At 49.6% G+C, this 24,326-nt stretch overlaps 26 non-coding genes and 5 pseudogenes across 26 annotated transcripts; all 31 read left to right on the top strand.

The window, feature by feature from the left end:
- Positions 1-52: 52 nt before the first annotated feature.
- Positions 53-216, top strand: LOC134981927 (U1 spliceosomal RNA). Its single transcript, XR_010190821.1, has one exon. It is a non-coding gene; the product is annotated as a U1 spliceosomal RNA (small nuclear RNA).
- Positions 217-369: 153 nt separating this feature from the next.
- LOC134981523 (U1 spliceosomal RNA) lies at positions 370-532 on the top strand. Its single transcript, XR_010190664.1, has one exon. It is a non-coding gene; the product is annotated as a U1 spliceosomal RNA (small nuclear RNA).
- A 671-nt stretch (positions 533-1,203) lies between these two features.
- Positions 1,204-1,367, top strand: LOC134981943 (U1 spliceosomal RNA). The gene has a single exon (XR_010190833.1). It is a non-coding gene; the product is annotated as a U1 spliceosomal RNA (small nuclear RNA).
- Positions 1,368-1,518: 151 nt separating this feature from the next.
- On the top strand, positions 1,519-1,681 carry LOC134981461 (U1 spliceosomal RNA). Its single transcript, XR_010190626.1, has one exon. It is a non-coding gene; the product is annotated as a U1 spliceosomal RNA (small nuclear RNA).
- Positions 1,682-2,355: 674 nt separating this feature from the next.
- LOC134981984 (U1 spliceosomal RNA) lies at positions 2,356-2,519 on the top strand. Its single transcript, XR_010190867.1, has one exon. It is a non-coding gene; the product is annotated as a U1 spliceosomal RNA (small nuclear RNA).
- Positions 2,520-2,671: 152 nt separating this feature from the next.
- LOC134981406 (U1 spliceosomal RNA) lies at positions 2,672-2,834 on the top strand. The gene has a single exon (XR_010190595.1). It is a non-coding gene; the product is annotated as a U1 spliceosomal RNA (small nuclear RNA).
- A 7,535-nt stretch (positions 2,835-10,369) lies between these two features.
- Positions 10,370-10,533, top strand: LOC134981928 (U1 spliceosomal RNA). The gene has a single exon (XR_010190822.1). It is a non-coding gene; the product is annotated as a U1 spliceosomal RNA (small nuclear RNA).
- Positions 10,534-10,685: 152 nt separating this feature from the next.
- Positions 10,686-10,848, top strand: LOC134981524 (U1 spliceosomal RNA). The gene has a single exon (XR_010190665.1). It is a non-coding gene; the product is annotated as a U1 spliceosomal RNA (small nuclear RNA).
- A 674-nt stretch (positions 10,849-11,522) lies between these two features.
- On the top strand, positions 11,523-11,686 carry LOC134981986 (U1 spliceosomal RNA). Its single transcript, XR_010190868.1, has one exon. It is a non-coding gene; the product is annotated as a U1 spliceosomal RNA (small nuclear RNA).
- Positions 11,687-11,838: 152 nt separating this feature from the next.
- LOC134981496 (U1 spliceosomal RNA) lies at positions 11,839-12,001 on the top strand. Its single transcript, XR_010190645.1, has one exon. It is a non-coding gene; the product is annotated as a U1 spliceosomal RNA (small nuclear RNA).
- A 671-nt stretch (positions 12,002-12,672) lies between these two features.
- On the top strand, positions 12,673-12,836 carry LOC134981944 (U1 spliceosomal RNA). Its single transcript, XR_010190834.1, has one exon. It is a non-coding gene; the product is annotated as a U1 spliceosomal RNA (small nuclear RNA).
- A 152-nt stretch (positions 12,837-12,988) lies between these two features.
- On the top strand, positions 12,989-13,151 carry LOC134981512 (U1 spliceosomal RNA). The gene has a single exon (XR_010190657.1). It is a non-coding gene; the product is annotated as a U1 spliceosomal RNA (small nuclear RNA).
- A 673-nt stretch (positions 13,152-13,824) lies between these two features.
- Positions 13,825-13,988, top strand: LOC134981345 (U1 spliceosomal RNA). The gene has a single exon (XR_010190550.1). It is a non-coding gene; the product is annotated as a U1 spliceosomal RNA (small nuclear RNA).
- A 152-nt stretch (positions 13,989-14,140) lies between these two features.
- On the top strand, positions 14,141-14,276 carry LOC134981423 (U1 spliceosomal RNA; annotated as a pseudogene).
- A 698-nt stretch (positions 14,277-14,974) lies between these two features.
- LOC134981414 (U1 spliceosomal RNA) lies at positions 14,975-15,138 on the top strand. Its single transcript, XR_010190600.1, has one exon. It is a non-coding gene; the product is annotated as a U1 spliceosomal RNA (small nuclear RNA).
- Positions 15,139-15,290: 152 nt separating this feature from the next.
- LOC134981424 (U1 spliceosomal RNA) lies at positions 15,291-15,426 on the top strand (annotated as a pseudogene).
- Positions 15,427-16,124: 698 nt separating this feature from the next.
- LOC134981940 (U1 spliceosomal RNA) lies at positions 16,125-16,288 on the top strand. Its single transcript, XR_010190831.1, has one exon. It is a non-coding gene; the product is annotated as a U1 spliceosomal RNA (small nuclear RNA).
- Positions 16,289-16,440: 152 nt separating this feature from the next.
- LOC134981525 (U1 spliceosomal RNA) lies at positions 16,441-16,603 on the top strand. Its single transcript, XR_010190666.1, has one exon. It is a non-coding gene; the product is annotated as a U1 spliceosomal RNA (small nuclear RNA).
- Positions 16,604-17,274: 671 nt separating this feature from the next.
- Positions 17,275-17,438, top strand: LOC134981945 (U1 spliceosomal RNA). Its single transcript, XR_010190835.1, has one exon. It is a non-coding gene; the product is annotated as a U1 spliceosomal RNA (small nuclear RNA).
- Positions 17,439-17,590: 152 nt separating this feature from the next.
- LOC134981502 (U1 spliceosomal RNA) lies at positions 17,591-17,753 on the top strand. The gene has a single exon (XR_010190649.1). It is a non-coding gene; the product is annotated as a U1 spliceosomal RNA (small nuclear RNA).
- Positions 17,754-18,427: 674 nt separating this feature from the next.
- Positions 18,428-18,591, top strand: LOC134981993 (U1 spliceosomal RNA). Its single transcript, XR_010190875.1, has one exon. It is a non-coding gene; the product is annotated as a U1 spliceosomal RNA (small nuclear RNA).
- A 152-nt stretch (positions 18,592-18,743) lies between these two features.
- Positions 18,744-18,906, top strand: LOC134981851 (U1 spliceosomal RNA). Its single transcript, XR_010190758.1, has one exon. It is a non-coding gene; the product is annotated as a U1 spliceosomal RNA (small nuclear RNA).
- Positions 18,907-19,058: 152 nt separating this feature from the next.
- LOC134981425 (U1 spliceosomal RNA) lies at positions 19,059-19,194 on the top strand (annotated as a pseudogene).
- A 697-nt stretch (positions 19,195-19,891) lies between these two features.
- On the top strand, positions 19,892-20,055 carry LOC134981381 (U1 spliceosomal RNA). The gene has a single exon (XR_010190579.1). It is a non-coding gene; the product is annotated as a U1 spliceosomal RNA (small nuclear RNA).
- Positions 20,056-20,207: 152 nt separating this feature from the next.
- On the top strand, positions 20,208-20,343 carry LOC134981426 (U1 spliceosomal RNA; annotated as a pseudogene).
- Positions 20,344-21,041: 698 nt separating this feature from the next.
- Positions 21,042-21,205, top strand: LOC134981942 (U1 spliceosomal RNA). Its single transcript, XR_010190832.1, has one exon. It is a non-coding gene; the product is annotated as a U1 spliceosomal RNA (small nuclear RNA).
- Positions 21,206-21,357: 152 nt separating this feature from the next.
- Positions 21,358-21,520, top strand: LOC134981527 (U1 spliceosomal RNA). The gene has a single exon (XR_010190667.1). It is a non-coding gene; the product is annotated as a U1 spliceosomal RNA (small nuclear RNA).
- A 671-nt stretch (positions 21,521-22,191) lies between these two features.
- LOC134981947 (U1 spliceosomal RNA) lies at positions 22,192-22,355 on the top strand. The gene has a single exon (XR_010190836.1). It is a non-coding gene; the product is annotated as a U1 spliceosomal RNA (small nuclear RNA).
- Positions 22,356-22,507: 152 nt separating this feature from the next.
- Positions 22,508-22,649, top strand: LOC134981517 (U1 spliceosomal RNA; annotated as a pseudogene).
- A 695-nt stretch (positions 22,650-23,344) lies between these two features.
- On the top strand, positions 23,345-23,508 carry LOC134981995 (U1 spliceosomal RNA). Its single transcript, XR_010190876.1, has one exon. It is a non-coding gene; the product is annotated as a U1 spliceosomal RNA (small nuclear RNA).
- A 152-nt stretch (positions 23,509-23,660) lies between these two features.
- LOC134981459 (U1 spliceosomal RNA) lies at positions 23,661-23,823 on the top strand. Its single transcript, XR_010190624.1, has one exon. It is a non-coding gene; the product is annotated as a U1 spliceosomal RNA (small nuclear RNA).
- The last annotated feature ends 503 nt before the right edge of the window (positions 23,824-24,326 follow it).

The following is a 24,326-nucleotide window of genomic DNA, read 5'->3' on the forward strand; positions in this document are numbered from 1 at the left end:
ACTTGACAGAGATGTGCCTGAGCAGCGGCCCTCCACAGCCTTATCCCAAATCATACCTATTTTGCATAGGGTATACCATGGTCATGAAGATTGTTCTCCCAGGGTGAGGTTCATTCATTGCATTCTGGGTATGCTGACCCCTGTGATTTCCCCAAATCTGGGAAACTCGACTGCATTATTTGTGGTAGTGGGGGACTGTGTTTGTGCTTTCCTCTGGTCAGCTCTGGTAAAAGTCAGATTTCTTTGTCTCAGATCTTCCTCTAGCCTTGTTCTTCTTTCGAGAGTTCCCTTGTGCTGCCTCAGTTGGATCTCCTTCACTTGACAGGGGGGGGGCCCGAACAGCGACCCTCCCCAGCTCTAGCCCAACTCCTACTTACCTGCCAGGTGAGATACTATGATCATGAAGGTGCTTCTCCCAGGGCAAGGCTCACCCATTGCACTCTGGGTGTGCTGCTCCTGTGATTTCCCCAAATGTGGGACACTTGACTCCATTATTTGTGTTTCCCCTGGTCGGCTCTCGTATAATTCAGATCTCTTTGTCTCTGGTCTCTCTCCAGCCTAGTTTGCTGTCTGTTTCCACTTTTCTTTTCTTGAGCCGCTCCCTTCTATGCCCTTGCGCACTATCCTGACTTCTCCCGTCTGCTTACTTTGTGCCTTCCAATGCACAATGCGAACTACAGGTAGTGCTGCAGGGCCCACACCCTTTTACTTGCCTTACAGAGCAGCTCTGGAGCTGTTACAGTGCCCAGCTGCTGCAAGAAATCAGCTTGAATGCTTCAGGGGCTGGGGCATAGCCAACATGAGCCCCACACCGAAGGAGGGTGGAGGTGTTTAATGCAAACTAGGGGTCATCCAAGCACCGCAAAAGGCCGCCATGCCCTGCATGCCCCTTTTCTCTTTTCATATGCAGACGAGGGTTGAAGCCAACTTTGACCCACTGCTTGGATGACATCACCATATGCAAATCCATCTGCTGCAGGTCTTCCCCCAGGAATGCTTGCACTAGTTGTTGCATTTGGTTTGTTGTTTGGCGGTGCTTCAGTATTAGGCAGCCTTCTGCCTTCCCATGTTCATCTGAAAATATGTGTTCTCCCTGCAGTTATTGTCCCCAGATGAGAGTTCCCTTGTGCTGCCTCAGTTGAATCTCCTTTACTTGACAGAGATGTGCCTGAGCAGCGGCCCTCCCCAGATCTATCCCAAATCATACTTATTTTGCATAGGAGATGCCATGGTCATGAAGATTGTTCTTCCAGGGTGAGGTTCATTCATTGCATTCTGGGAATGCTGACCCCTGTGATTTCCCTAAATGTGGGAAACTTGACTGCATTATTTGTGGTAGTGGGGGACTGTGTTTGTGCTTTCCTCTGGTCAGCTCTGGTAAAAGTCAGATTTCTTTGTCTCAGATCTTCCTCTAGCCTTGTTCTTCTTTCGAGAGTTCCCTTGTGCTGCCTCAGTTGGATCTCCTTCACTTGACAGGGGGTGCCCGAGCAGCGACCCTCCCCAGCTCTAGCCCATCTCCTACTTACCTGCCAAGTGAGATACTGTGATCATGAAGGTGCTTCTCCCAGGGCAAGGCTCACCCATTGTACTCTGGGTGTGCTGCCCCTGCGATTTCCCCAAATGTGGGAAACTTGACTGCATAATTTGTGTTTCCCCTGGTCGGCTCTCGTATAATTCAGATCTCTTTGTCTCAGGTCTCTCTTCAGCCTAGTTTGCTGTCTGTTTCCACTTCTTTTTTCTTGAGCCCCTCCCTTCTATGCCCTTGTGCACTATCCTGACTTCTCCTCCCGTCTGCTTACTTTGTGCCTTCCAATGCACAATGCAAACTACAGGTAGTGCTGCAGGGCCCACACCCTTTTACCTGCCTTACAGAGCAGCTCTGGAGCTGTTACAGTGCCCAGCTGCTGCAAGAAATCAGCTTGAATGCTTCAGGGGCTGGGGCATGGCCAACATGAGCCCCACACCGAAGGAGGGTGGGGGTGTTTAATGCAAACTAGGGGTCATCCAAGCGCCGCAAAAGGCCACCATACCCTGCATAACCCTTTTCTTTTTTCATATGCAGATGAGGGTTCCATCCAACTTTGGCCCACTGCTTGGATGACATCACCGTATGCAAATCCATCTTCTGCAGACCTTCCCCCAGGAATGCTTGTACTAGTTGTTGCATTTGGTTTGTTGTTTGGGGGTGCTTCAGTATTAGGCAGCCTTCTGCCCTCCCATGTTCATCTGAAAATATGTGTTCTCCCTGCAGTTGTTGTCCCCAGATGAGAGTTCCCATGTGCTGCCTCAGTTGAATCTCCTTTACTTGACAGAGATGTGCCTGAGCAGCGGCCCTCCCCAGCCCTATCCCAAATCATACTTATTTTGCATAGGAGATACCATGGTCATGAAGATTGTTCTCCCAGAGTGAGGTTCATTAATTGCATTCTGGGTATGCTGACTCTTATGATTTCCCCAAATGTGGGAAACTCGACTGCATTATTTGTGGTAGTGGGGGACTGTGTTTGTGCTTTCCTCTGGTCAGCTCTGGTAAAAGTCAGATTTCTTTGTCTCAGATCTTCCTCTAGCCTTGTTCTTCTTTCGAGAGTTCCCTTGTGCTGCTTCAGTTGGACCTCCTTCACTTGATAGGGGGGTGACCTAGCAGCGACCCTCCCCAGCTCTAGCCCAAATCCTACTTACCTGCCAGGTGAGATACTATGATCATGAAGGTGCTTCTCCCAGGGCAAGGCTCACCCATTGCACTCTGGGTGTGCTGCTCCTGTGATTTCCCCAAATGTGGGACACTTGACTGCATAATTTGTGTTTCCCCTGGTTGGCTCTCGTATAATTCAGATCTCTTTGTCTCAGGTCTCTCTCCAGCCTAGTTTGCTGTCTGTTTCCACTTCTCTTTTCTTGAGCCGCTCCCTTCTATGCCCTTGCTCACTATCCTGACTTCTCCCGTCTGCTTACTTTGTGCCTTCCAACGCACAATGCGTACTACAGGTAGTGCTGCAGGGCCCACAACCTTTTACTTGCCTTACAGAGCAGCTCTGGAGCTGTTACAGTGCCCAGCTGCTGCAAGAAATCAGCTTGAATGCTTCAGGGGTTGGGGCATAGCCAACATGAGCCCCACACCAAAGGAGGGTGGAGGTGGTTAATGCAAACTAGGGGTCATCCATGCGCCGCAAAAGGCCGCCATGCCCTTCATACCCCTTTTCTCTTTTCATATGCAGATGAGGGTTCCAGCCAACTTTGGCCCACTGCTTGGATGACATCACCGTATGCAAATCCGTCTTCTGCAGACCTTCCCCCAGGAATGCTTGTATTATTTGTTGCATTTGGTTTGTTGTTTGGGGGTGCTTCAGTATTAGGCAGCCTTCTGCCCTCCCATGTTCATCTGAAAATATGTGTTCTCCCTGCAGTTGTTGTCCCCAGATGAGAGTTCCCTTGTGCTTGTCACGATCCGGGTATCTGGACGCCATTTCTTACCTATCAGATGCCTCCTAAGGCTGGCTCAGCGCTCCAGGACCGGATCCCATCTGTCATCCTGATGTGCACATTCCCGCATCCTCGCCTGTCTCTCTGGACGCAGTCACAGTAACGCCTTATACATCTGGCATGGCGTCTCCCGCGGCCTCCGCCGCCGTCCCTGAGCTTCTGCATTCAGAGTGGCGATTACGTCAGCCGCGGCCTCCGCTGTGTCCGCGTGGTTGGATGTGCATCTGTCAGCCTGGCGTCTCCTGTCTCCGGTGGCCGGCGCCGCCATTACTGTTTTCCAGACCACATGGATTACAATCCAAACTTCCCTCCAAGTGTCTGCATGGGCGCAGCCATCTTGGATTCTGTCAGCTGATCATTCCTACCAATCCGTTGTCAGTATTATTAATTTGCATAATTGCCTAGCCAATGCCTTCCTTGCTGCAGGTATAAATAGGTTGTGCCTGAGCAAGGAAGGCGTCAGTGCTTTGGTTGTCAAACCTAGTTCCAGTTTGTCTCTCTCCTGTGATTGTCTTCCAGGTTCCAGCTCCTGTCTCCAGACTTCTGCTATAGAGACCCGCACCAGCATTCCATCTGCGGTGTAGCCTGACTCTCCGATCCATTCTGGACTCACCTGTTTCCAGCTACAACATCACCTGCTTCCAGCTCAGCTTCCTGCAGTGTACAGCTTCTCTTAAAGGGCCGGTGTCCTTTCTGCAGTTTACCACTCTCCACCGGTATTATTATTTCTCCGCTCTCAAATTCTACATTTCATCTTTATTGCATTGCTCTCAAGCTTTATTTATTAGTTAACTGGTTCCAGCCAGTATCCACTCCGTGCCAACACCTGCCTGGTTCTAACCAGCACCCACAGCAGCATTTTATCTACAGCAGTCCAGCTTTCCCTGGAACACCAGCTGGTACGACCCTGGGCTTTCCTCATTGCTACAGTTGAGCCTGGTAAGGACTTTCCAACTTGCAGATAATAAGAACTGTCTCATACCACCAGAGCTCTGTGGCCCCTGCCACCCTGTAGTACCCAGGAACTGTATTATTATTTCTCTGCTGATTTTTATGTTTCTTTTTACTGCTACTGTGATGCATGGAGTTTGTCATAAATAAATATCATTGACTTTTACTCAAGTTGTCGTGGTCACGCCTTCGGGCGGTTTCTCTTCATGTTTCTTACATGTCCAGGGGTCTGATACAACCTCCCAGGTTCCGGTACATCTCAGCCCCTACAACTGAGGCTGCCTTCCGTCAGCTCAGGCCCTCAGTTGTGACAGTAAGCACTGACCTAATGAATCCAGCCGGAGACCAGGATCAAGCGGCCAGGCCGATGCAAGAACTGGCAGCCCGACTTGAACATCAGGAGGCTGCACAGGGCCACATCATCCGCTGTCTCCAGGATCTCTCTACTCGGCTGGATGGGATTCAGACAACTCTCCGTGGATCAGGCGCATCTGGGGCATCAACCACAGTGACTCCAACTATAACCCCACCCACCTTACCCGTTTCTGCTCCACGTCTTCATCTTCCAACGCCAGCAAAATTTGACGGATCTCCAAGATTCTGCAGGGGATTTCTCAACCAGTGTGAGATTCAGTTTGAGCTACAACCTGGCAATTTTCCCAGTGACCGTACAAAAATTGCCTACATCATCTCTCTTCTCAGTGGCTCAGCCCTTGACTGGGCATCACCGTTATGGGAGAGGTCCGACACCCTGCTATCTTCTTACACTGCATTCGTGTCAACATTCAGGCGCATCTTCGACGAGCCAGGCCGGGTAACTTCAGCTTCGTCTGAGATTCTCCGTTTACGCCAGGGATCACGTACTGTAGGACAATATCTTATACAGTTCCAGATCCTGGCATCTGAACTGGCATGGAACGACGAGGCCCTGTATGCTGCATTCTGGCATGGTTTATCCGAGCGTATTAAAGATGAGTTAGCTACCAGAGACTTACCCTCCAAGTTAGATGAGCTAATCTCACTTTGTACGAAAGTTGACTTACGTTTCAGAGAGAGAGCAACTGAGCGTGGAAGATCATCTTCTCCAAAATCTTCTGCTCCTCCTCCTCGCCAACTGTCACCAACTAAAGATGAACCCATGCAAATTGGCCGTTCCCGTTTAACTCCTGCTGAGCGCCGAAGACGTCTCTCTGAGTCTCTCTGTCTGTATTGTGCAGCTCCATCTCACACTATTAATGCCTGTCCCAAACGTCCGGGAAACTCCAAATCCTAGCTCGCCAAGGAGAGGGCCGGCTAGGAGTAATGATCTCCTCTCCATCTCCTCAAGATTGTAATCTCCCAGTCTCGCTTCAAGTTGCTCAACGTTATCAGAACGTCATTGCCCTCCTGGATTCCGGAGCAGCTGGGAACTTTATTACCGAAGCCTATGTTAAACGGTGGTCCCTACCCACCGAGAGACTTCCTTCCTCCTTTTCCTTAACTGCCGTGGATGGCAGTAAAATTTTTGATACAGTTATTGCTCTAAGGACTCTACCAGTTCGTCTGAGAGTGGGAGTTCTTCATTCCGAACTTATTATACTTTTAGTGATTCCAAGAGCCACACATCCTGTGGTCCTGGGCCTTCCATGGCTCCGTCTTCACAATCCTACAATTGATTGGACGACTACGCAAATTCTGGCATGGGGTCCCTCTTGTGCTGAGACATGTTTGTTTAAAGTGTTGCCTGTCTGTTCTTCCTCCCCCAGGTCGTCTGATGTTCCACCTCCTCCATATCAAGATTTTTCGGATGTGTTCAGTAAAGCTTCTGCTGATATCCTTCCTCCTCATAGAGAATGGGACTGCCCGATTGATCTCATTCCAGGGAAGGTTCCACCTCGAGGCCGAACTTATCCGTTGTCTCTGCCTTAGACGCATTCTATGGAGGAATACATTAAAGAGAACCTAGCAAAGGGGTTCATTCGACCTTCTTCTTCTCCAGCCGGCGCAGGCTTCTTTTTTGTAAAAAAGAAAGATGGTGGTCTGCGGCCGTGCATCGACTACAGAGGTTTGAACGACATTACCATCAAGAACCGCTATCCTTTACCCCTGATTACTGAGCTCTTTGATAGAGTTAGCGGAGCTACCATCTTTACAAAGCTGGACCTGAGAGGTGCATACAATCTCATCCGGATCCGTGAGGGTGACGAGTGGAAGACCGCATTTAACACCCGTGACGGACATTATGAGTACCTCGTCATGCCCTTCGGATTGAGCAATGCTCCAGCTGTCTTCCAGCATTTCGTCAATGAGATTTTCAGAGACATTCTATACCGTCATGTCGTGGTCTATCTAGATGATATCCTCATTTTTGCCAACAATTTAGAGGAACATCGTTTTTGGGTAAAGGAGGTTTTGTGCCGTCTCCGTGTCAATCATCTCTATTGCAAATTAGAGAAATGCATCTTTGAAGTCAAGTCCATTCCGTTTCTAGGGTACATTGTGTCCGGTTCCGGACTAGAGATGGATCCTGAGAAACTACAAGCAATCCAGAATTGGCCGGTACCCTTAACCCTCAAAGGGGTCCAGAGGTTCTTAGGGTTCGCCAATTATTACCGAAAGTTTATACGAGACTTTTCCACCATTGTGGCGCCTATTACTGCTTTCACCAAGAAGGGTGCTAACCCGTCCAAGTGGTCTGAAGAAACCATGCAAGCTTTTCATCTTTTAAAACAGAGGTTCATCTCTGCGCCTGTCCTGAAACAGCCTGACATCGACTCTCCTTTTATCTTAGAGGTGGATGCCTCCTCCGTTGGAGTAGGAGCGGTGTTATCTCAGAGGGCTAAAGATGGCCATTTACATCCTTGCAGTTTCTTCTCACGGAAGTTCTCCCCAGCGGAGCGCAACTATGCCATTGGCGACCAGGAGTTGCTAGCCATCAAGCTCGCTCTAGAGGAGTGGAGATATCTGTTGGAGGGAGCTTCTCATTCAATCACCATCCTTACAGACCACAAGAACCTTCTATATTTGAAAGGCGCACAATGTCTCAACCCTCGTCAGGCCAGATGGGCACTTTTCTTTTCCAGGTTCGACTTTAAACTCCAGTTCTGTCCGGGCTCTCAGAATCGCAAGGCCGATGCCCTTTCCCGCTCATGGGAGCAAGAAAATGAGTCAGAGTCTTCAGACAAGCATCTTATTATAAATCCGTTGGCATTCTCCACGGTAGGGATGGACTCTACACCCCCATCAGGGAAAAGTTTTGTGAAGCCGACACTAAGGAAGAAGCTCATGCATTGGGCCCATGCTTCCCGCTTTGCCGGACATACAGGTATCCAAAAAACCCTGGAGTTTATCTCTAGGTCCTATTGGTGGCCAACTCTGAAAAAGGACGTTTTGGAGTTTAATGCATCTTGCCCAAAGTGTGCTCAACATAAAGTATCCCGCCAGTCGCCTGCGGGGCAACTGGTTCCACTATCTGTTCCCCGTCGACCATGGACCCATTTGTCGATGGATTTTATTACAGATTTGCCCATGTGCAACAAGTTTAATACCATCTGGGTGGTAGTTGACCGGTTCACCAAGATGGCACACTTCATTCCTCTCACCGGTCTTCCGTCAGCTTCCAAGTTGGCTCAAGTATTCATACAAGAGATCTTTCGACTCCACGGTCTTCCAGAAGAAATTATCTCAGATCGAGGAGTTCAATTTACAGCCAAATTCTGGCGAAGTTTATGTCAAGTCCTCCAAGTCAAGCTAAAGTTTTCCACGGCTTACCATCCTCAGACCAATGGTCAAACTGAGAGGGTGAATCAGGACTTGGAGTCCTTCCTCCGCATCTATGTGTCCTCTCAAGATGACTGGGTTCAATTACTTCCCTGGGCCGAGTTCTGTCATAACAACCAGTATCATTCTTCATCTTCTTCAACACCATTCTTCACCAACTTTGGATTCCACCCTAAAGTCCCTGAGTTCCAACCGCTTCCAGCAACTTCTGTTCCCGCAGTGGATATCACCTTGCATCAGTTTGCCAATATCTGGAAGAGCGTACGATCTGCTCTGCTCAAGGCATCGTTCAGGTACAAGAAGTTTGCAGATAAGAAGCGTTGAGCAGTTCCTGCTCTCAAGGTGGGTGATCGGGTATGGTTATCCACGAAGAATTTGAGGTTAAGAGTTCCCAGTATGAAGTTTGCACCTCGCTTCATCGGTCCTTTTAAAATTGATCAAGTCATCAATCCTGTTGCTTACAGACTCCAGTTGCCTCCCTTCTTAAAAATACCCAGGACATTCCATGTTTCCCTGTTGAAACCGCTAATCTTGAATCGGTTTCATTCCTCACTTCCTCCAACTCCGAAAGTCCAAACTCAACGAGGCGTTGAGTATGAAGTAGCCAAGATCCAGGACTCACGTCACCGTTACGGTCAACTTCAGTATCTTATTGACTGGAAGGGTTATGGCCCTGAGGAACGTTCTTGGACCAATGCTTCTGATGTCCATGCTCCTGCCTTGGTCCGGAGATTCCATTCCAAGTTTCCTCAAAAGTCAAAGAAGTGTCCTGGGGCCACTCCTAAAGGGGGGGGTGCTGTCACGATCCGGGTATCTGGACGCCATTTCTTACCTATCAGATGCCTCCTAAGGCTGGCTCAGCGCTCCAGGACCGGATCCCATCTGTCATCCTGATGTGCACATTCCCGCATCCTCGCCTGTCTCTCTGGACGCAGTCACAGTAACGCCTTATACATCTGGCATGGCGTCTCCCGCGGCCTCCGCCGCCGTCCCTGAGCTTCTGCATTCAGAGTGGCGATTACGTCAGCCGCGGCCTCCGCTGTGTCCGCGTGGTTGGATGTGCATCTGTCAGCCTGGCGTCTCCTGTCTCCGGTGGCCGGCGCCGCCATTACTGTTTTCCAGACCACATGGATTACAATCCAAACTTCCCTCCAAGTGTCTGCATGGGCGCAGCCATCTTGGATTCTGTCAGCTGATCATTCCTACCAATCCGTTGTCAGTATTATTAATTTGCATAATTGCCTAGCCAATGCCTTCCTTGCTGCAGGTATAAATAGGTTGTGCCTGAGCAAGGAAGGCGTCAGTGCTTTGGTTGTCAAACCTAGTTCCAGTTTGTCTCTCTCCTGTGATTGTCTTCCAGGTTCCAGCTCCTGTCTCCAGACTTCTGCTATAGAGACCCGCACCAGCATTCCATCTGCGGTGTAGCCTGACTCTCCGATCCATTCTGGACTCACCTGTTTCCAGCTACAACATCACCTGCTTCCAGCTCAGCTTCCAGCAGTGTACAGCTTCTCTTAAAGGGCCGGTGTCCTTTCTGCAGTTTACCACTCTCCACCGGTATTATTATTTCTCCGCTCTCAAATTCTACATTTCATCTTTATTGCATCGCTCTCAAGCTTTATTTATTATTTAACTGGTTCCAGCCAGTATCCACTCCGTGCCAACACCTGTCTGGTTCTAACCAGTACCCACAGCAGCATTTTATCTACAGCAGTCCAGCTTTCCCTGGAACACCAGCTGGTACGACCCTGGGCTTTCCTCATTGCTACAGTTGAGCCTGGTAAGGACTTTCCAACTTGCAGATAATAAGAACTGTCTCATACCACCAGAGCTCTGTGGCCCCTGCCACCCTGTAGTACCCAGGAACTGTATTATTATTTCTCTGCTGATTTTTATGTTTCTTTTTACTGCTACTGTGATGCATGGAGTTTGTCATAAATAAATATCATTGACTTTTACTCAAGTTGTCGTGGTCACGCCTTCGGGCGGTTTCTCTTCATGTTACTTACATGTCCAGGGGTCTGATACAACCTCCCAGGTTCCGGTACATCTCAGCCCCTACAACTGAGGCTGCCTTCCGTCAGCTCAGGCCCTCAGTTGTGACAGTGCTGCCTCAGTTGAATCTCCTTTACTTGACAGAGATGTGCCTGAGCAGCGGCCCTCCACAGCCTTATCCCAAATCATACCTATTTTGCATAGGGTATACCATGGTCATGAAGATTGTTCTCCCAGGGTGAGGTTCATTCATTGCATTCTGGGTATGCTGACCCCTGTGATTTCCCCAAATCTGGGAAACTCGACTGCATTATTTGTGGTAGTGGGGGACTGTGTTTGTGCTTTCCTCTGGTCAGCTCTGGTAAAAGTCAGATTTCTTTGTCTCAGATCTTCCTCTAGCCTTGTTCTTCTTTCGAGAGTTCCCTTGTGCTGCCTCAGTTGGATCTCCTTCACTTGACAGGGGGGGGCCCGAGCAGCGACCCTCCCCAGCTCTAGCCCAACTCCTACTTACCTGCCAGGTGAGATACTATGATCATGAAGGTGCTTCTCCCAGGGCAAGGCTCACCCATTGCACTCTGGGTGTGCTGCTCCTGTGATTTCCCCAAATGTGGGACACTTGACTCCATTATTTGTGTTTCCCCTGGTCGGCTCTCGTATAATTCAGATCTCTTTGTCTCTGGTCTCTCTCCAGCCTAGTTTGCTGTCTGTTTCCACTTCTCTTTTCTTGAGCCGCTCCCTTCTATGCCATTGTGCACTATCCTGACTTCTCCTCCCGTCTGCTTACTTTGTGCCTTCCAACGCACAATGCAAACTACAGGTAGTGCTGCAGGGCCCACACCCTTTTACCTGCCTTACAGAGCAGCTCTGGAGCTGTTACAGTGCCCAGCTGCTGCAAGAAATCAGCTTGAATGCTTCAGGGGCTGGGGCATGGCCAACATGAGCCCCACACCGAAGGAGGGTGGGGGTGTTTAATGCAAACTAGGGGTCATCCAAGCGCCGCAAAAGGCCACCATGCCCTGCATAACCCTTTTCTTTTTTCATATGCAGATGAGGGTTCCATCCAACTTTGGCCCACTGCTTGGATGACATCACCGTATGCAAATCCATCTTCTGCAGACCTTCCCCCAGGAATGCTTGTACTAGTTGTTGCATTTGGTTTGTTGTTTGGGGGTGCTTCAGTATTAGGCAGCCTTTTGCCCTCCCATGTTCATCTGAAAATATGTGTTCTCCCTGCAGTTGTTGTCCCCAGATGAGAGTTCCCTTGTGCTGCCTCAGTTGAATCTCCTTTACTTGACAGAGATGTGCCTGAGCAGCGGCCCTCCCCAGCCCTATCCCAAATCATACTTATTTTGCATAGGAGATACCATGGTCATGAAGATTGTTCTCCCAGAGTGAGGTTCATTAATTGCATTCTGGGTATGCTGACTCTTATGATTTCCCCAAATGTGGGAAACTCGACTGCATTATTTGTGGTAGTGGGGGACTGTGTTTGTGCTTTCCTCTGGTCAGCTCTGGTAAAAGTCAGATTTATTTGTCTCAGATCTTCCTCTAGCCTTGTTCTTCTTTCGAGAGTTCCCTTGTGCTGCTTCAGTTGGACCTCCTTCACTTGATAGAGGGGTGACCTAGCAGCGACCCTCCCCAGCTCTAGCCCAAATCCTACTTACCTGCCAGGTTAGATACTATGATCATGAAGGTGCTTCTCCCAGGGCAAGGCTCACCCATTGCACTCTGGGTGTGCTGCTCCTGTGATTTCCCCAAATGTGGGACACTTGACTGCATAATTTGTGTTTCCCCTGGTTGGCTCTCGTATAATTCAGATCTCTTTGTCTCAGGTCTCTCTCCAGCCTAGTTTGCTGTCTGTTTCCACTTCTCTTTTCTTGAGCCGCTCCCTTCTATGCCCTTGCGCACTATCCTGACTTCTCCCGTCTGCTTACTTTGTGCCTTCCAACGCACAATGCGTACTACAGGTAGTGCTGCAGGGCCCACAACCTTTTACTTGCCTTACAGAGCAGCTCTAGAGCTGTTACAGTGCCCAGCTGCTGCAAGAAATCAGCTTGAATGCTTCAGGGGCTGGGGCATAGCCAACATGAGCCCCACACCGAAGGAGGGTGGAGGTGTTTAATGCAAACTAGGGGTCATCCAAGCACCGCAAAAGGCCGCCATGCCCTGCACGCCCCTTTTCTCTTTTCATATGCAGACGAGGGTTGAAGCCAACTTTGACCCACTGCTTGGATGACATCACCATATGCAAATCCATCTGCTGCAGGCCTTCCCCCAGGAATGCTTGCACTAGTTGTTGCATTTGGTTTGTTGTTTGGCGGTGCTTCAGTATTAGGCAGCCTTCTGCCCTCCCATGTTCATCTGAAAATATGTGTTCTCCCTGCAGTTATTGTCCCCAGATGAGAGTTCCCTTGTGCTGCCTCAGTTGAATCTCCTTTACTTGACAGAGATGTGCCTGAGCAGCGGCCCTCCCCAGATCTATCCCAAATCATACTTATTTTGCATAGGAGATGCCATGGTCATGAAGATTGTTCTTCCAGGGTGAGGTTCATTCATTGCATTCTGGGAATGCTGACCCCTGTGATTTCCCTAAATGTGGGAAACTTGACTGCATTATTTGTGGTAGTGGGGGACTGTGTTTGTGCTTTCCTCTGGTCAGCTCTGATAAAAGTCAGATTTCTTTGTCTCAGATCTTCCTCTAGCCTTGTTCTTCTTTCGAGAGTTCCCTTGTGCTGCCTCAGTTGGATCTCCTTCACTTGACAGTGGGGTGCCCGAGCAGCGACCCTCCCCAGCTCTAGCCCATCTCCTACTTACCTGCCAAGTGAGATACTGTGATCATGATGGTGCTTCTCCCAGGGCAAGGCTCACCCATTGTACTCTGGGTGTGCTGCCCCTGCGATTTCCCTAAATGTGGGAAACTTGACTGCATAATTTGTGTTTCCCCTGGTCGGCTCTCGTATAATTCAGATCTCTTTGTCTCAGGTCTCTCTTCAGCCTAGTTTGCTGTCTGTTTCCACTTCTTTTTTCTTGAGCCCCTCCCTTCTATGCCCTTGTGCACTATCCTGACTTCTCCTCCCGTCTGCTTACTTTGTGCCTTCCAATGCACAATGCAAACTACAGGTAGTGCTGCAGGGCCCACACCCTTTTACCTGCCTTACAGAGCAGCTCTGGAGCTGTTACAGTGCCCAGCTGCTGCAAGAAATCAGCTTGAATGCTTCAGGGGCTGGGGCATGGCCAACATGAGCCCCACACCGAAGGAGGGTGGGGGTGTTTAATGCAAACTAGGGGTCATCCATGCGCCGCAAAAGGCCACCATGCCCTGCATACCCCTTTTCTCTTTTCATATGCAGATGAGGGTTCCAGCCAACTTTGGCCCACTGCTTGGATGACATCACCGTATGCAAATCCGTCTTCTGCAGACCTTCCCCCAGGAATGCTTGTATTATTTGTTGCATTTGGTTTGTTGTTTGGGGTGCTTCAGTATTAGGCAGCCTTCTGCCCTCCCATGTTCATCTGAAAATATGTGTTCTCCCTGCAGTTGTTGTCCCCAGATGAGAGTTCCCTTGTGCTGCCTCAGTTGAATCTCCTTTACTTGACAGAGATGTGCCTGAGCAGCGGCCCTCCCCAGTCCTATCCCAAATCATACTTATTTTGCATAGAAGATACCATGGTCATGAAGATTGTTCTCCCAGAGTGAGGTTCATTAATTGCATTCTGGGTATGCTGACTCTTATGATTTCCCCAAATGTGGGAAACTCGACTGCATTATTTGTGGTAGTGGGGGACTGTGTTTGTGCTTTCCTCTGGTCAGCTCTGGTAAAAGTCAGATTTCTTTGTCTCAGATCTTCCTCTAGCCTTGTTCTTCTTTCGAGAGTTCCCTTGTGCTGCTTCAGTTGGACCTCCTTCACTTGAGAGGGGGGTGACCTAGCAGCGACCCTCCCCAGCTCTAGCCCAAATCCTACTTACCTGCCAGGTGAGATACTATGATCATGAAGGTGCTTCTCCCAGGGCAAGGCTCACCCATTGCACTCTGGGTGTGCTGCTCCTGTGATTTCCCCAAATGTGGGACACTTGACTGCATAATTTGTGTTTCCCCTTGTTGGCTCTCGTATAATTCAGATCTCTTTGTCTCTGGTCTTTCTCCAGCCTAGTTTGCTGTCTGTTTCCACTTCTCTTTTCTTGAGCCGCTCCCTTCTATGCCCTTGCGCACTATCCTGACTTCTCCCGTCTGCTTACTTTGTGCCTTCCAACGCACAATGCATACTACAGGTAGTGCTGCAGGGCCCACAACCTTTTACTTGCCTTACAGAGCAGCTCTGGAGCTGTTACAGTGCCCAGCTGCTGCAAGAAATCAGCTTGAATGCTTCAGGGGTTGGGGCATAGCCAACATGAGCCCCACACCAAAGGAGGGTGGAGGTGGTTAATGCAAACTAGGGGTCATCCATGCGCCGCAAAAGGCCGCCATGCCCTTCATACCCCTTTTCTCTTTTCATATGCAGATGAGGGTTCCAGCCAACTTTGGCCCACTGCTTGGATGACATCACCGTATGCAAATCCGTCTTCTGCAGACCTTCCCCCAGGAATGCTTGTATTATTTGTTGCATTTGGTTTGTTGTTTGGGGGTGCTTCAGTATTAGGCAGCCTTCTGCTCTCCCATGTTCATCTGAAAATATGTGTTCTCCCTGCAGTTGTTGTCCCCAGATGAGAGTTCCCTTGTGCTGCCTCAGTTGAATCTCCTTTACTTGACAGAGATGTGCCTGAGCAGCGGCCCTCCACAGCCTTATCCCAAATCATACCTATTTTGCATAGGGTATACCATGGTCATGAAGATTGTTCTCCCAGAGTGAGGTTCATTAATTGCATTCTGGGTATGCTGACTCTTATGATTTCCCCAAATCTGGGAAACTCGACTGCATTATTTGTGGTAGTGGGGGACTGTGTTTGTGCTTTCCTCTGGTCAGCTCTGGTAAAAGTCAGATTTCTTTGTCTCAGATCTTCCTCTAGCCTTGTTCTTCTTTCGAGAGTTCCCTTGTGCTGCTTCAGTTGGACCTCCTTCACTTGATAGGGGGGTGACCTAGCAGCGACCCTCCCCAGCTCTAGCCCAAATCCTACTTACCTGCCAGGTGAGATACTATGATCATGAAGGTGCTTCTCCCAGGGCAAGGCTCACCCATTGCACTCTGGGTGTGCTGCTCCTGTGATTTCCCCAAATGTGGGACACTTGACTGCATAATTTGTGTTTCCCCTTGTTGGCTCTCGTATAATTCAGATCTCTTTGTCTCTGGTCTCTCTCCAGCCTAGTTTGCTGTCTGTTTCCACTTCTCTTTTCTTGAGCCGCTCCCTTCTATGCCCTTGCGCACTATCCTGACTTCTCCCGTCTGCTTACTTTGTGCCTTCCAACGCACAATGCGAACTACAGGTAGTGCTGCAGGGCCCACACCCTTTTACTTGCCTTACAGAGCAGCTTTGGAGCTGTTACAGTGCCCAGCTGCTGCAAGAAATCAGCTTGAATGCTTCAGGGGCTGGGGCATAGCCAACATGAGCCCCACACCGAAGGAGGGTGGAGGTGTTTAATGCAAACTAGGGGTCATCCAAGCACCGCAAAAGGCCGCCATGCCCTGCATGCCCCTTTTCTCTTTTCATATGCAGACAAGGGTTGAAGCCAACTTTGACCCACTGCTTGGATGACATCACCATATGCAAATCCATCTGCTGCAGGCCTTCCCCCAGGAATGCTTGCACTAGTTGTTGCATTTGGTTTGTTGTTTGGCGGTGCTTCAGTATTAGGCAGCCTTCTGCCCTCCCATGTTCATCTGAAAATATGTGTTCTCCCTGCAGTTATTGTCCCCAGATGAGAGTTCCCTTGTGCTGCCTCAGTTGAATCTCCTTTACTTGACAGAGATGTGCCTGAGCAGCGGCCCTCCCCAGATCTATCCCAAATCATACTTATTTTGCATAGGAGATGCCATGGTCATGAAGATTGTTCTTCCAGGGTGAGGTTCATTCATTGCATTCTGGGAATGCTGACCCCTGTGATTTCCCTAAATGTGGGAAACTTGACTGCATTATTTGTGGTAGTGGGGGACTGTGTTTGTGCTTTCCTCTAGTCAGCTCTGGTAAAAGTCAGATTTCTTTGTCTCAGATCTTCCTCTAGCCTTGTTCTTCTTTCGAGAGTTCCCTTGTGCTGCCTCAGTTGGATCTCCTTCACTTGACAGGGGGGGGCCCGAGCAGCGACCCTCCCCAGCTCTAGCCCAACTCCTACTTACCTGCCAGGTGAGATACTATGATCATGAAGGTGCTTCTCCCAGGGCAAGGCTCACCCATTGCACTCTGGGTGTGCTGCTCCTGTGATTTCCCCAAATGTGGGACACTTGACTCCATTATTTGTGTTTCCCCTGGTCGGCTCTCGTATAATTCAGATCTCTTTGTCTCTGGTCTCTCTCCAGCCTAGTTTGCTGTCTGTTTCCACTTCTCTTTTCTTGAGCCGCTCCCTTCTATGCCCTTGCGCACTATCCTGACTTCTCCCGTCTGCTTACTTTGTGCCTTCCAACGCACAATGCGAACTACAGGTAGTGCTGCAGGGCCCACACCCTTTTACTTGCCTTACAGAGCAGCTTTGGAGCTGTTACAGTGCCCAGCTGCTGCAAGAAATCAGCTTGAATGCTTCAGGGGCTGGGGCATAGCCAACATGAGCCCCACACCGAAGGAGGGTGGAGGTGTTTAATGCAAACTAGGGGTCATCCAAGCACCGCAAAAGGCCGCCATGCCCTGCATGCCCCTTTTCTCTTTTCATATGCAGACAAGGGTTGAAGCCAACTTTGACCCACTGCTTGGATGACATCACCATATGCAAATCCATCTGCTGCAGGCCTTCCCCCAGGAATGCTTGCACTAGTTGTTGCATTTGGTTTGTTGTTTGGCGGTGCTTCAGTATTAGGCAGCCTTCTGCCCTCCCATGTTCATCTGAAAATATGTGTTCTCCCTGCAGTTATTGTCCCCAGATGAGAGTTCCCTTGTGCTGCCTCAGTTGAATCTCCTTTACTTGACAGAGATGTGCCTGAGCAGCGGCCCTCCCCAGATCTATCCCAAATCATACTTATTTTGCATAGGAGATGCCATGGTCATGAAGATTGTTCTTCCAGGGTGAGGTTCATTCATTGCATTCTGGGAATGCTGACCCCTGTGATTTCCCTAAATGTGGGAAACTTGACTGCATTATTTGTGGTAGTGGGGGACTGTGTTTGTGCTTTCCTCTGGTCAGCTCTGGTAAAAGTCAGATTTCTTTGTCTCAGATCTTCCTCTAGCCTTGTTCTTCTTTCGAGAGTTCCCTTGTGCTGCCTCAGTTGGATCTCCTTCACTTGACAGGGGGGTGCCCGAGCAGCGACCCTCCCCAGCTCTAGCCCATCTCCTACTCACCTGCCAAGTGAGATACTGTGATCATGAAGGTGCTTCTCCCAGGGCAAGGCTCACCCATTGTACTCTGGGTGTGCTGCCCCTGCGATTTCCCCAAATGTGGGAAACTTGACTGCATAATTTGTGTTTCCCCTGGTCGGCTCTCGTATAATTCAGATCTCTTTGTCTCAGGTCTCTCTTCAGCCTAGTTTGCTGTCTGTTTCCACTTCTTTTTTCTTGAGCCCCTCCCTTCTATGCCCTTGTGCACTATCCTGACTTCTCCTCCCGTCTGCTTACTTTGTGCCTTCCAATGCACAATGCAAACTACAGGTAGTGCTGCAGGGCCCACACCCTTTTACCTGCCTTACAGAGCAGCTCTGGAGCTGTTACAGTGCCCAGCTGCTGCAAGAAATCAGCTTGAATGCTTCAGGGGCTGGGGCATGGCCAACATGAGCCCCACACCGAAGGAGGGTGGGGGTGTTTAATGCAAACTAGGGGTCATCCAAGCGCCGCAAAAGGCCACCATGCCCTGCATAACCCTTTTCTTTTTTCATATGCAGATGAGGGTTCCATCCAACTTTGGCCCACTGCTTGGATGACATCACCGTATGCAAATCCATCTTCTGCAGACCTTCCCCCAGGAATGCTTGTACTAGTTGTTGCATTTGGTTTGTTGTTTGGGGGTGCTTCAGTATTAGGCAGCCTTCTGCCCTCCCATGTTCATCTGAAAATATGTGTTCTCCCTGCAGTTGTTGTCCCCAGATGAGAGTTCCCTTGTGCTGCCTCAGTTGAATCTCCTTTACTTGACAGAGATGTGCCTGAGCAGCGGCCCTCCCCAGCCCTATCCCAAATCATACTTATTTTGCATAGGAGATACCATGGTCATGAAGATTGTTCTCCCAGAGTGAGGTTCATTAATTGCATTCTGGGTATGCTGACTCTTATGATTTCCCCAAATGTGGGAAAATCGACTGCATTATTTGTGGTAGTGGGGGACTGTGTTTGTGCTTTCCTCTGGTCAGCTCTGGTAAAAGTCAGATTTCTTTGTCTCAGATCTTCCTCTAGCCTTGTTCTTCTTTCGAGAGTTCCCTTGTGCTGCTTCAGTTGGACCTCCTTCACTTGATAGGGGGGTGACCTAGCAGCGACCCTCCCCAGCTCTAGCCCAAATCCTACTTACCTGCCAGGTGAGATACTATGATCATGAAGGTGCTTCTCCCAGGGCAAGGCTCACCCATTGCACTCTGGGTGTGCTGCTCCTGTGATTTCCCCAAATGTGGGAAACTTGACTGCATTATTTGTGGTAGTGGGGGACTGTGTTTGTGCTTTCCTCTGGTCAGCTCTGGTAAAAGTCAGATTTCTTTGTCTCAGATCTTCCTCTAGCCTTGTTCTTCTTTCGAGAGTTCCCTTGTGCTGCTTCAGTTGGACCTCTTTCACTTGATAGGGGGGTGACCTAGCAGCGACCCTCCCCAGCTCTAGCCCAAATCCTACTTACCTGCCAGGTGAGATACTATGATCATGAAGGTGCTTCTCCCAGGGCAAGGCTCACCCATTGCACTCTGGGTGTGCTGCTCCTGTGATTTCCCCAAATGTGGGACACTTGACTGCATAATTTGTGTTTCCCCTTGTTGGCTCTCGTATAATTCAGATCTCTTTGTCTCTGGTCTTTCTCCAGCCTAGTTTGCTGTCTGTTTCCACTTCTCTTTTCTTGAGCCGCTCCCTTCTATGCCCTTGCGCACTATCCTGACTTCTCCCGTCTGCTTACTTTGTGCCTTCCAACGCACAATGCATACTACAGGTAGTGCTGCAGGGCCCACAACCTTTTACTTGCCTTACAGAGCAGCTCTGGAGCTGTTACAGTGCCCAGCTGCTGCAAGAAATCAGCTTGAATGCTTCAGGGGTTGGGGCATAGCCAACATGAGCCCCACACCAAAGGAGGGTGGAGGTGGTTAATGCAAACTAGGGGTCATCCATGCGCCGCAAAAGGCCGCCATGCCCTTCATACCCCTTTTCTCTTTTCATATGCAGATGAGGGTTCCAGCCAACTTTGGCCCACTGCTTGGATGACATCACCGTATGCAAATCCGTCTTCTGCAGACCTTCCCCCAGGAATGCTTGTATTATTTGTTGCATTTGGTTTGTTGTTTGGGGTGCTTCAGTATTAGGCAGCCTTCTGCCCTCCCATGTTCATCTGAAAATATGTGTTCTCCCTGCAGTTGTTGTCCCCAGATGAGAGTTCCCTTGTGCTGCCTCAGTTGAATCTCCTTTACTTGACAGAGATGTGCCTGAGCAGCGGCCCTCCACAGCCTTATCCCAAATCATACCTATTTTGCATAGGGTATACCATGGTCATGAAGATTGTTCTCCCAGAGTGAGGTTCATTAATTGCATTCTGGGTATGCTGACTCTTATGATTTCCCCAAATGTGGGAAACTCGACTGCATTATTTGTGGTAGTGGGGGACTGTGTTTGTGCTTTCCTCTGGTCAGCTCTGGTAAAAGTCAGATTTCTTTGTCTCAGATCTTCCTCTAGCCTTGTTCTTCTTTCGAGAGTTCCCTTGTGCTGCTTCAGTTGGACCTCCTTCACTTGATAGGGGGGTGACCTAGCAGCGACCCTCCCCAGCTCTAGCCCAAATCCTACTTACCTGCCAGGTGAGATACTATGATCATGAAGGTGCTTCTCCCAGGGCAAGGCTCACCCATTGCACTCTGGGTGTGCTGCTCCTGTGATTTCCCCAAATGTGGGACACTTGACTGCATAATTTGTGTTTCCCCTTGTTGGCTCTCGTATAATTCAGATCTCTTTGTCTCTGGTCTCTCTCCAGCCTAGTTTGCTGTCTGTTTCCACTTCTCTTTTCTTGAGCCGCTCCCTTCTATGCCCTTGCGCACTATCCTGACTTCTCCCGTCTGCTTACTTTGTGCCTTCCAACGCACAATGCAAACTACAGGTAGTGCTGCAGGGCCCACACCCTTTTACTTGCCTTACAGAGCAGCTTTGGAGCTGTTACAGTGCCCAGCTGCTGCAAGAAATCAGCTTGAATGCTTCAGGGGCTGGGGCATAGCCAACATGAGCCCCACACCGAAGGAGGGTGGAGGTGTTTTATGCAAACTAGGGGTCATCCAAGCACCGCAAAAGGCCGCCATGCCCTGCATGCCCCTTTTCTCTTTTCATATGCAGACAAGGGTTGAAGCCAACTTTGACCCACTGCTTGGATGACATCACCATATGCAAATCCATCTGCTGCAGGCCTTCCCCCAGGAATGCTTGCACTAGTTGTTGCATTTGGTTTGTTGTTTGGCGGTGCTTCAGTATTAGGCAGCCTTCTGCCCTCCCATGTTCATCTGAAAATATGTGTTCTCCCTGCAGTTATTGTCCCCAGATGAGAGTTCCCTTGTGCTGCCTCAGTTGAATCTCCTTTACTTGACAGAGATGTGCCTGAGCAGCGGCCCTCCCCAGATCTATCCCAAATCATACTTATTTTGCATAGGAGATGCCATGGTCATGAAGATTGTTCTTCCAGGGTGAGGTTCATTCATTGCATTCTGGGAATGCTGACCCCTGTGATTTCCCTAAATGTGGGAAACTTGACTGCATTATTTGTGGTAGTGGGGGACTGTGTTTGTGCTTTCCTCTAGTCAGCTCTGGTAAAAGTCAGATTTCTTTGTCTCAGATCTTCCTCTAGCCTTGTTCTTCTTTCGAGAGTTCCCTTGTGCTGCCTCAGTTGGATCTCCTTCACTTGACAGGGGGGGGCCCGAGCAGCGACCCTCCCCAGCTCTAGCCCAACTCCTACTTACCTGCCAGGTGAGATACTATGATCATGAAGGTGCTTCTCCCAGGGCAAGGCTCACCCATTGCACTCTGGGTGTGCTGCTCCTGTGATTTCCCCAAATGTGGGACACTTGACTCCATTATTTGTGTTTCACCTGGTCGGCTCTCGTATAATTCAGATCTCTTTGTCTCTGGTCTCTCTCCAGCCTAGTTTGCTGTCTGTTTCCACTTCTCTTTTCTTGAGCCGCTCCCTTATATGCCCTTGCGCACTATCCTGACTTCTCCCGTCTGCTTACTTTGTGCCTTCCAACGCACAATGCGAACTACAGGTAGTGCTGCAGGGCCCACACCCTTTTACTTGCCTTACAGAGCAGCTTTGGAGCTGTTACAGTGCCCAGCTGCTGCAAGAAATCAGCTTGAATGCTTCAGGGGCTGGGGCATAGCCAACATGAGCCCCACACCGAAGGAGGGTGGAGGTGTTTAATGCAAACTAGGGGTCATCCAAGCACCGCAAAAGGCCGCCATGCCCTGCATGCCCCTTTTCTCTTTTCATATGCAGACAAGGGTTGAAGCCAACTTTGACCCACTGCTTGGATGACATCACCATATGCAAATCCATCTGCTGCAGGCCTTCCCCCAGGAATGCTTGCACTAGTTGTTGCATTTGGTTTGTTGTTTGGCGGTGCTTCAGTATTAGGCAGCCTTCTGCCCTCCCATGTTCATCTGAAAATATGTGTTCTCCCTGCAGTTATTGTCCCCAGATGAGAGTTCCCTTGTGCTGCCTCAGTTGAATCTCCTTTACTTGACAGAGATGTGCCTGAGCAGCGGCCCTCCCCAGATCTATCCCAAATCATACTTATTTTGCATAGGAGATGCCATGGTCATGAAGATTGTTCTTCCAGGGTGAGGTTCATTCATTGCATTCTGGGAATGCTGACCCCTGTGATTTCCCTAAATGTGGGAAACTTGACTGCATTATTTGTGGTAGTGGGGGACTGTGTTTGTGCTTTCCTCTGCTCAGCTCTGGTAAAAGTCAGATTTCTTTGTCTCAGATCTTCCTCTAGCCTTGTTCTTCTTTCGAGAGTTCCCTTGTGCTGCCTCAGTTGGATCTCCTTCACTTGACAGGGGGGTGCCCGAGCAGCGACCCTCCCCAGCTCTAGCCCATCTCCTACTCACCTGCCAAGTGAGATACTGTGATCATGAAGGTGCTTCTCCCAGGGCAAGGCTCACCCATTGTACTCTGGGTGTGCTGCCCCTGCGATTTCCCCAAATGTGGGAAACTTGACTGCATAATTTGTGTTTCCCCTGGTCGGCTCTCGTATAATTTAGATCTCTTTGTCTCAGGTCTCTCTTCAGCCTAGTTTGCTGTCTGTTTCCACTTCTTTTTTCTTGAGCCCCTCCCTTCTATGCCCTTGTGCACTATCCTGACTTCTCCTCCCGTCTGCTTACTTTGTGCCTTCCAATGCACAATGCAAACTACAGGTAGTGCTGCAGGGCCCACACCCTTTTACCTGCCTTACAGAGCAGCTCTGGAGCTGTTACAGTGCCCAGCTGCTGCAAGAAATCAGCTTGAATGCTTCAGGGGCTGGGGCATGGCCAACATGAGCCCCACACCGAAGGAGGGTGGGGGTGTTTAATGCAAACTAGGGGTCATCCAAGCGCCGCAAAAGGCCACCATGCCCTGCATAACCCTTTTCTTTTTTCATATGCAGATGAGGGTTCCATCCAACTTTGGCCCACTGCTTGGATGACATCACCGTATGCAAATCCATCTTCTGCAGACCTTCCCCCAGGAATGCTTGTACTAGTTGTTGCATTTGGATTGTTGTTTGGGGGTGCTTCAGTATTAGGTAGCCTTCTGCCCTCCCATGTTCATCTGAAAATATGTGTTCTCCCTGCAGTTGTTGTCCCCAGATGAGAGTTCCCTTGTGCTGCCTCAGTTGAATCTCCTTTACTTGACAGAGATGTGCCTGAGCAGCGGCCCTCCCCAGCCCTATCCCAAATCATACTTATTTTGCATAGGAGATACCATGGTCATGAAGATTGTTCTCCCAGAGTGAGGTTCATTAATTGCATTCTGGGTATGCTGACTCTTATGATTTCCCCAAATGTGGGAAAATCGACTGCATTATTTGTGGTAGTGGGGGACTGTGTTTGTGCTTTCCTCTGGTCAGCTCTGGTAAAAGTCAGATTTCTTTGTCTCAGATCTTCCTCTAGCCTTGTTCTTCTTTCGAGAGTTCCCTTGTGCTGCTTCAGTTGGACCTCCTTCACTTGATAGGGGGGTGACCTAGCAGCGACCCTCCCCAGCTCTAGCCCAAATCCTACTTACCTGCCAGGTGAGATACTATGATCATGAAGGTGCTTCTCCCAGGGCAAGGCTCACCCATTGCACTCTGGGTGTGCTGCTCCTGTGATTTCCCCAAATGTGGGACACTTGACTGCATTATTTGTGTTTCCCCTGGTTGGCTCTCGTATAATTCAGATCTCTTTGTCTCAGGTCTCTCTCCAGCCTAGTTTGCTGTCTGTTTCCACTTCTCTTTTCTTGAGCCGCTCCCTTCTATGCACTTGCGCACTATCCTGACTTCTCCCGTCTGCTTACTTTGTGCCTTCCAACGCACAATGCGTACTACAGGTAGTGCTGCAGGGCCCACAACCTTTTACTTGCCTTACAGAGCAGCTCTGGAGCTGTTACAGTGCCCAGCTGCTGCAAGTAATCAGCTTGAATGCTTCAGGGGTTGGGGCATAGCCAACATGAGCCCCACACCAAAGGAGGGTGGAGGTGGTTAATGCAAACTAGGGGTCATCCAAGCGCCGCAAAAGGCCGCCATGCCCTGCATACCCCTTTTCTCTTTTCATATGCAGATGAGGGTTCCAGCCAACTTTGGCCCACTGCTTGGATGACATCACCGTATGCAAATCCGTCTTCTGCAGACCTTCCCCCAGGAATGCTTGTATTATTTGTTGCATTTGGTTTGTTGTTTGGGGGT

This window comes from Pseudophryne corroboree, chromosome 12, assembly GCF_028390025.1.
Source record: "Pseudophryne corroboree isolate aPseCor3 chromosome 12, aPseCor3.hap2, whole genome shotgun sequence".
In the NCBI taxonomy this organism is placed as follows: domain Eukaryota; kingdom Metazoa; phylum Chordata; class Amphibia; order Anura; family Myobatrachidae; genus Pseudophryne; species Pseudophryne corroboree.